This window comes from Aphanomyces astaci, assembly GCF_000520075.1.
Source record: "Aphanomyces astaci strain APO3 unplaced genomic scaffold supercont1.21, whole genome shotgun sequence".
Lineage (NCBI taxonomy): Eukaryota > Oomycota > Saprolegniomycetes > Saprolegniales > Verrucalvaceae > Aphanomyces > Aphanomyces astaci.
The window spans coordinates 467608-475947 of record NW_009798284.1 but is presented as its reverse complement, the minus strand read 5'-3'; positions in this window follow the sequence as shown (position 1 = coordinate 475947).

Here is an 8340-nt window from a genome sequence, read left to right as displayed (position 1 = left end):
CTCTTGAGCCTGTGCATCACAAGGAAGCGATCCCGCAAGGACAGCTCACATTCCATCAAATTAGCTAGCATCGAACCACCCTCCTCGTCTCTACTGATTGACGATTCAATCGAAGACCTTCTTACTGAAGCCGACTTGGAGGAGCTCGTTCATTTTGAACTGATGGGTGAACCATATGGTGCTGTAGACCCCATCTCGCCAATACACGATGGTCTAGTCGTGGAGTTGTAATCGGTAGAGGTGGGGATAATTTAAATACATGTAGATCGATGAAATTGGAGTAAACCAGAGCACCGTGTAGCATGTCAATGTCATTTTGTTAGTACTTACTAGTACAACAGTATTTCGATCTGAATGCCGATGTGGATGACGGTGCTGCCATTTTGGACGATGCGAGTGGAACGCACAAGGTTATTAATATTTCTGCAAATACAGAACTACTACTGTACTAGTAGTAGTTACGAACATAATCCCCTGGTAACAAGTTTGAAGTTGGTCAACGTTTACCAACATATAGAAATGAAAATCAATCAAATTTGGGATTGTAGGATTTATACGCATAAGCACAGTTGGCTGAATTGTCAGGATTGGACTGACTGTCAATACTGTAATGTGGTGGACAGCGAAATGAAATCACCTCACCTTTACTAGTATTAACTACTGCTACTGTAGGTGTCTGCATGTGTACAAATTCCTGATTAAAACAGTTCCACTGTTTGACTTCTCAGAAATGGTGGTTGATATGGGATATACTGTTACTCTACTCTGACCAACACCAACCTCTTACTACCGGTAGGGGATTACTGTGGTATTATATGTACTCACGGCGGGTAAGACCGAGTCGCAAGATACAGGTAGGGCTATGGGCTAGTAAAGTGTATCCGGATGGCATTATTCCCTCATTGAAACAGTATTTAGGGTCGTAATAACAGTGGAAGTGTTTTAAACACGATGACACTGGAATACGGACTACTTCGAAGTACTAGTACGTATTATCCATGGATATATCACAGATCTTCGAACTTGTTCCTGTGCATCCATCAAATTATTCCGTGCATCCACTGTTCCACTGTATCCACGCTGCTTCCACCAATGTGTAACACAGATTAGTATAGCATCCACGCAGAGGAGGTGTATTACACACAGTACCTTCTTGCGAAATACGAGTCAGACACATGTGTCGTATCCGAATCCGCATAAAGTGCTATGAGACACTGAATTTTCCAGACATAAATGTTTTCAATATCAGGTTCCTGTTAGTTCAAGTCCAACCTCAGAAAATATGGATTTTAAACGAAAACCAAATTATACAGGTTTACAAAAGTCAACGTACTTTTATTTGGATTATAAAAATACAAAGGAACATACAAACATGATGATGATTATATACCACGAAGTCTATTATGTTTATCTATTATTGGTCAACGTTCGCGTTACATCAACCACCATGGACATTCGACGTGCACAACTTGGGCGATCACGCGCGCCAGAAATGAAGCTACGTCGGGTGGACGAAGGTAAGGGTGTGGGTGAACACCGTCACGGGGACTAGCGGCAAGGTTGTCGAAAGTCGCTCACCACATGTAACGTTAACCAATACATCTCACTTCAGTATACAGGTACACACATAGCATCCACAGTAATGCACTTCGTTCTGGTTTATGTATGTATGTATACACACTTGTAACTTGGTGTGAATAGTTGTGAGATCTACTTATGTACGAAGAGCATTTCTAGTCTTGCAAGAGCACGATCTCGAATGGGGTCGATGTGACAAATCCATCAGTACATGTAACTAACTGTAAGCAAGAACGTGGGCACGTTTAGCTGTGATATCAAGTTAGCACCATAGCTTAATCCGATAATGTATGTCTTCTCCAATTCAGCGTCGTCAATTAATCGTGTTTCGTCGATTCGGTTGGTACTTCATCCGAACAATTCACAAATACCAATTGTAGCCTTGCACTCTTAGTAACTACCGGTAGGCTATTTTGCTGCTTAGTGGACTTCTTAGCCCAGTACTAACATTGGTACTTTATTATGACGTCGATTCACGTAAGGTTGGTCATGACAGTCGAGCACCTCTCAAAAGCTCCTCGATAAATCAATCTTATATTTATTTGTAGAGTATATATTCGATGCAAAGGAAACCCGTGTAAATACGTTTTTTGCGAGTGGCCAAATATTATCAAATGTTAGAGGTGTCTGACTTGTATAAGCATCCGACTCGTACTACGCAAGACGGTACTGCAAATTGCCACTGCAGTGAACAACATGGCATGACCAAGCAATCACCTATAGAGATCGCAGTTTGGGGTAGCGACCTGGTAGTCGTTGAATCAGTAGAGCCTACTACATGTATGATGATGCGCAAGAGTGACACACTACAGTATGGCGTCAGAGATCTACGCTCCACGCAGATTGAATCAGCGACCGCAGCGGTGCCGGACATGAGGACGCAGGTACACGACGAGAGGTCGTTCAACTGTGCATCATGTGATCACGACGATGTACTAAGTGATGAGTACACACCTCTCACGCAAACTAATTTCTATTTACTAAGTGATGAGTGCACACCTCTCACGCACACTAACTTTTAATTGACTTGCTTCCCTGGAATCTTGTGATATTCGCTTGATGGTTGCTATCATTTGTATCGCATGGTCAATTGCTCGTCGAATTTCTAAAATTGAAATTTCCCTGTGTGAATTTAATTTCCGACCAGTAAATCACTTGAATAATGTGTGCCTGATTTGGGTTACAAAATCCTCAGAACCTCTTAATAATGATATCAATAAATTATTCGAGTAAGTAAATTTAGAAGTGGAATATATATAAAACTGTATTACATGTCGGACAAGCAGAATATTAAATCTTACAAGTATGTGATACTGTACAAGAGTACGTAATTTTGTCTAATCATCGTCCATGGATGATTGTGATTGGCCATTTTTTCTGGCCGGGAATTGCATGCTGGTCCGAAATTACATGAATCACCTTACAAAAGCTGACTTGTTTTGACTGCGAGTACAACTGTACAGTACTGTACTCGTAGCTAAGGTACGGCTCCTGTATTACAAGTACTAGTAGTACTTGAAGTATTAATTATTTTACGAAATCGCATTTATACTACTGTTGTACCAATACTCAGAGTAGTATCATATGGACATTACTGAATGGTAAGGTCCGGCTCCAAGTACTACAAATATTATCTATTTTACGTAATACTAGTAGCATTAATACTACGGTAGTACCAATACTCTGATTAGTGTCATACAAGTAGTCGTATATGGACTGTAATGAATGGAGTGTTCATTTTGAATACTACCGTAGTTCGTAAATCAAAAGTTGCCCCTGCTTTTGGCAATTGATATAAAGTTTGACAGGACAGTTGTATCATGTTGAACTAGAGCCATCGTTTTTTGCTCCTTACAAATATCAAGATGTCGGAAAAGACACGAGTTTTGCACTTGAAGATTGTGTTTAAAAGGATATTCAAATTTACAAGTATAAATATTAGCAGTGCGGCACATCCCGAAATCTTACAGTTCAAAGACACCAACGATGCCCACATCAACGTTGTATTGAATCGAATTGGGCGGCTATGTGATGGTTGTGAAATGGATGGAGTGAAGTAATTGGACGGAGTACAGTGAATGATTGAGATCGATCTTGTTGCCTCTCAAAAATGATTTCATGGAAAATTGCAGGTATTTTTCCTTCAGGGTTCTTGGTGTGATAATAACTCTCTTTCTTAATTTGTTGCTACCGTTACAACCGCATAAAGTTATAGAGAAATTCCCACTTGACACTTATGAAATCTGGACACTTTTGATTTACGAACTACGGTACGTACTATTGTGCTTTTCACCTCTTTTGGCTAATCCAGGTCTAAAACCATGCTTTAATAAAATCTCATCCTAAAATTACTCTCGTTCACTGTGATGACGTAATACTATATGTTCAATTGCCGCCAATGTTCGATTCACTTCGTTCCTGACTAATTCCCTCAGAGCTACAGTTTCGCTACTGTTTTAATCGTATCCCTAACGTTATGCCTTACATGTCTTAGAATTAATATTTCTACAAATACAGAACTACTACTGTACTAGTAGTAGTTACTAGTACGAACATAATCCCCTGGTAACGAGTTTAAAGCTGGTCAAAGTTTACCAACTCATTACAGAAATGAAAATAAATCAAATTTGGGATTGTAGGATTTACACGCATAAGCACCGTGGCTGAAATGTCGGGATTGGACTCACTGTCAATACTGTAATGGCGCGGACACGAAATGAAATCACCTCACTTTTATTCACTTGGTGTCTGTATGTACTTACGTACTGTTAAGAACATCACTATTACACTGGAATACGTACTACAGTACGAAGTATTTGTCATTAAAAGTTATTTTGTTTTGACTGTGAGTACTTGTAGCGAAGGTACGGTTCCCAAAATAGCATTATGAGTAATAAAGAAAATTCATAATACTCAGAGTTAGTATCATATCGACACTACTCAACTGAGTGTACTTACCTACCAGTAATGTACGAACTATTTCGAAGTAGTAGTAATCCAGTACTACTGTAGTATGGGCTTCTAGTGCAGTGTACTAGTATCTCGTAGTAGAAGAACGATAACGTTATTATACTGTACTAGTGGTTAGGGATACATGGCCGCGGTACTGAAATCACGCTAATAGCACTTTACTGTACCAGTAAATCTTCACAGTCGAAGGACACACAAGGAGAAAGTCGATCTGACAGCATGACGCAAATGTGCTACGGGTCGGGTTCATTCACGTCTCCATTGTCGACGTCGTACAAGATTTTTATCAAGCGGCCTTGACGATAGAAGCTCTACGTTCGTAGATTATGTGATATTATCACATAATCTGGCGGATTCTGGCGCCATGATGCAGTGTATCATCACGTCGTCCATTGATTTTTACCCATGTTCAAGTCCTACTCCGACAAAATATGATATAGGTTTTTTCTCCTGTAGATTCAACGATACCAAAAACATTCCTTCTGCGTTCGTGTGAATCAAGCCGATAGTTCCGTGAAAGAAAGTAGTGAATTTGACGTTGTTGCCCATCGAATGCTGCAACACAATAAGGGCTATCGTCAAGGTATATCAAAGATTGAACCACATTATCTTAGCCTCGAGGAGAAACAAACCTAGCCGTCTGATCACCAGTACAAACTCAATACTCTAATGGTCGATCCTAGTGTAACCCCGTACCTCAGCCTAGACCACGAGGCTACAAGGCATTCCTGCTAAAATTCTCTTAATTTTATAATATTATAGTTAGCCAAGGGTTCGTCTACGTGTAAAAAATTTACGGATGTATTAACAATTATTCAAACATTTAAAATATAAAAACGAGAATACTATTAATATTTAAAAAAACGTTTTATATTAATGAAATATTTTTACCATAACAAATTCTCGATTTTCACCAAGTCTTTCGGAAATACGTACAAGTGCAATTTAATCAATAGCTACTTGGACAAGTGATTTAGGCATACACCATGCCATGTACCCAGCGAGCTGTCAAACTCGTCGATTTTCGTAAACAATCAATTTAAGACTCATCTGTGGAAGGCGGCTGGGGAAGCTCCCCGCTCATACAACATTTTCGACCACTGAAACTTGGAGATTGAAGCTGAATTAATCGGGAATAACCTCATATCAATTATATTGGGTTTCGATGCATTTCCATTTACTAAATCAAGAAAAACCAAGCAAGTTTGATCTTGTTTTAACAATCAATTTAGGACGCGTATTTTTATCTTGAATAAGGTATAACTCTTTGCATATAAGTTGTGTGGTTAGGTTACTTCGCGTCGTTTCATTGGCTCAAGGAAATTTCACGTCTTTTCATTGGCTCATGTATATTTTATCTTAAATTGATTGAAGCTCTTAAATTGATTGTTTACGTTCGCAACATCTATAAATACAGAATTTCTTTCATTAAATCTAACATAATATTAATAAACCAATACTAGTATAAGTTATTTTAGGTAACATAACAAAAAGCTAAGGGCCACTCTGACTGCCACAAAAAACGTCAGAAACACTTTTTTGCAACTTTTCAGAAATATTATGACAAATTTTCAAATATCATTATAAGAAAAACATCTACCTAAAATCCAAGAAACATAAACGTTAATAGGACCCGTGAAGTTCTCATTTAGTAAATTCAGATTCAGAGGGAATTTCATTGAGATCTTACAGTTAGGCAGATTTTATCCGCTGTAATAATTAATTATTTTCACGTACCGGTACCGATTGTAATCTCACTATTTATCAACCCCGCGAGTGTTGCCTTTCGGTAGATACTGAAGGAATCTACCTCGAGAAATTGTGTACGCTCTCGACAGAAGTACTACTTCTACTTACAATGCGCATCGAAATTTGCGAGTGAACATTGCATAAAAATTTCAAAATTGAAACCTGTACTGAATCTGAAAGATATGGACTTCAACCAAGCCTATATGTCGTCATTGTACCTCAAGGAGGGGCATATCGTAAGTCAGTCTCCCCAGCACATCCGATTTGATTAACACACCCCGACTTTTGGAAGTAGTGAAGCTTGATGTGTTCCCACTACTGTACTGTATTGCTGCGTAGTACTGGTACAGTATTAATGTTACTTGGTGACCTAGTACTGTACTGTACTGTACTGTACTGTACTGCTGTAGTGTGTTATGAGTTGCTTCTGCCCTTCATGTTAAATCATCCATTAGACCATTCAACCAATTATTGGGTCACTCACACAGTGCACAGCACATTCGGAATTGACGAAGTGACTTCCGAAATTGTGTCGTATAAAACATTGTGATTGGCTATTTCGTAACTGACGCAGTCATTTCCAATCGCTCCAAGTGGTTTCCATTGTGTGAGGTGATATCGTAAAGCACTTTAGTAAGTGTGAAAGACTTGGTAAAAAGTTGTTAATCGAACGTTTTCTATTCAAAAATTCCACTATCGTCACTACTTGGGTAAAATTCAGTGTCCGAATCGAAGTAGGCATTTTCACCACTCGGCAAAAACGTGCCCAAACGCAACTTGCGCTTCTCGCGATGTTTTTTAACTGCAACGGCACGCTTGGCTTTCTTCTTTTCACTCGAAGACATGAGGGCGTTCAAATACCGGTTGCGTTCATGGCTGTCGTCGACCCGCAAGGAAGAAAAACGAATGTGACAATTAGTCAACGCAACACAAGTTTGAAGGTAGAGATCGTAGTTTCGGGGTTTCATCGACGACATCGAAGAATTTTTTTGAAATGAATGGCTCGTGGAGCCTCTCTGACGCGTTTGCGCGCCAATATTAGCATCGATTTTGATGGACTTGGCGGCCTTTATCGCATTATTCAAGTTTTAATCTATCAGTTTTGAGAAGTATTCTCTTCAAGGAGTTTAGATGCGATGACGAATCACTTCGCTAGACTGCTCAATATTCAACGAACGAAATGTTGTCTGATCGGAAATGATCGAGTGATTTCCAAATGCAATTTTACCTTGATCAATGACAGACAGTACCACATGTCAGGCGATCCTTGTTCAAGTGGTGAGATGTTTGCGTGTGTTTTTAACAATTGACTTCATCATTTGCTTTTGATAAAGTCACAAACAAACGTTCTTTCTCAAATTGTAAAATAGTCGATGGTTGGTGAAAAACTTAGTCTCAAGTTTGGTGGTCTATTGTTGTACTGTACTTTAGGGATTACGGGGTTTCTGTTAGTTCTCTTATGCTTCTAGTCCAACACTAATCGTTTTTAAAAGTTCACAATACTAAATACTTCGAAGTACTACTATGTAGAAATAGTTGTACGGTAGCTGTAACAAAACACAGGCAGTGAGTGCCGATGGCCGGCCACGCCTCCATCTAGATTTGTTGGTCGATGGAAAATCAATGGCGAGGGTAGTGATACCTGAACTCGCCTGGCAGTATTGCTTACAGCTTAAATACCCTCGTTCACTGTGGTGGCGTAAATTCTATATTTAAATTGCCCATTTCACTGCCAATGCTCGCTTCACTTCTCTTCAGACTAATTCCCTGGGAGCTACAATTTTCACAGTTTCTCACGTACTACAGTAGCAATTATTTCCGTATGCCTTACTGTTAGTCAAGTGCAGTGTAAACCAAAACAACACATTCCCAGCTAGGGGTTATATATGCATTTCAGTGGTTAACGATAGCTCACCACTCAGGAATAGCAACACAATATTGATAACGTTATTGATATTACGCTGTAAAGTTAAAATCGCTCAGCGGGCACTTAATTGCATCGGCCGCGTACTAGCTGCATTAGCAGCTAGCAGAATTAACTAC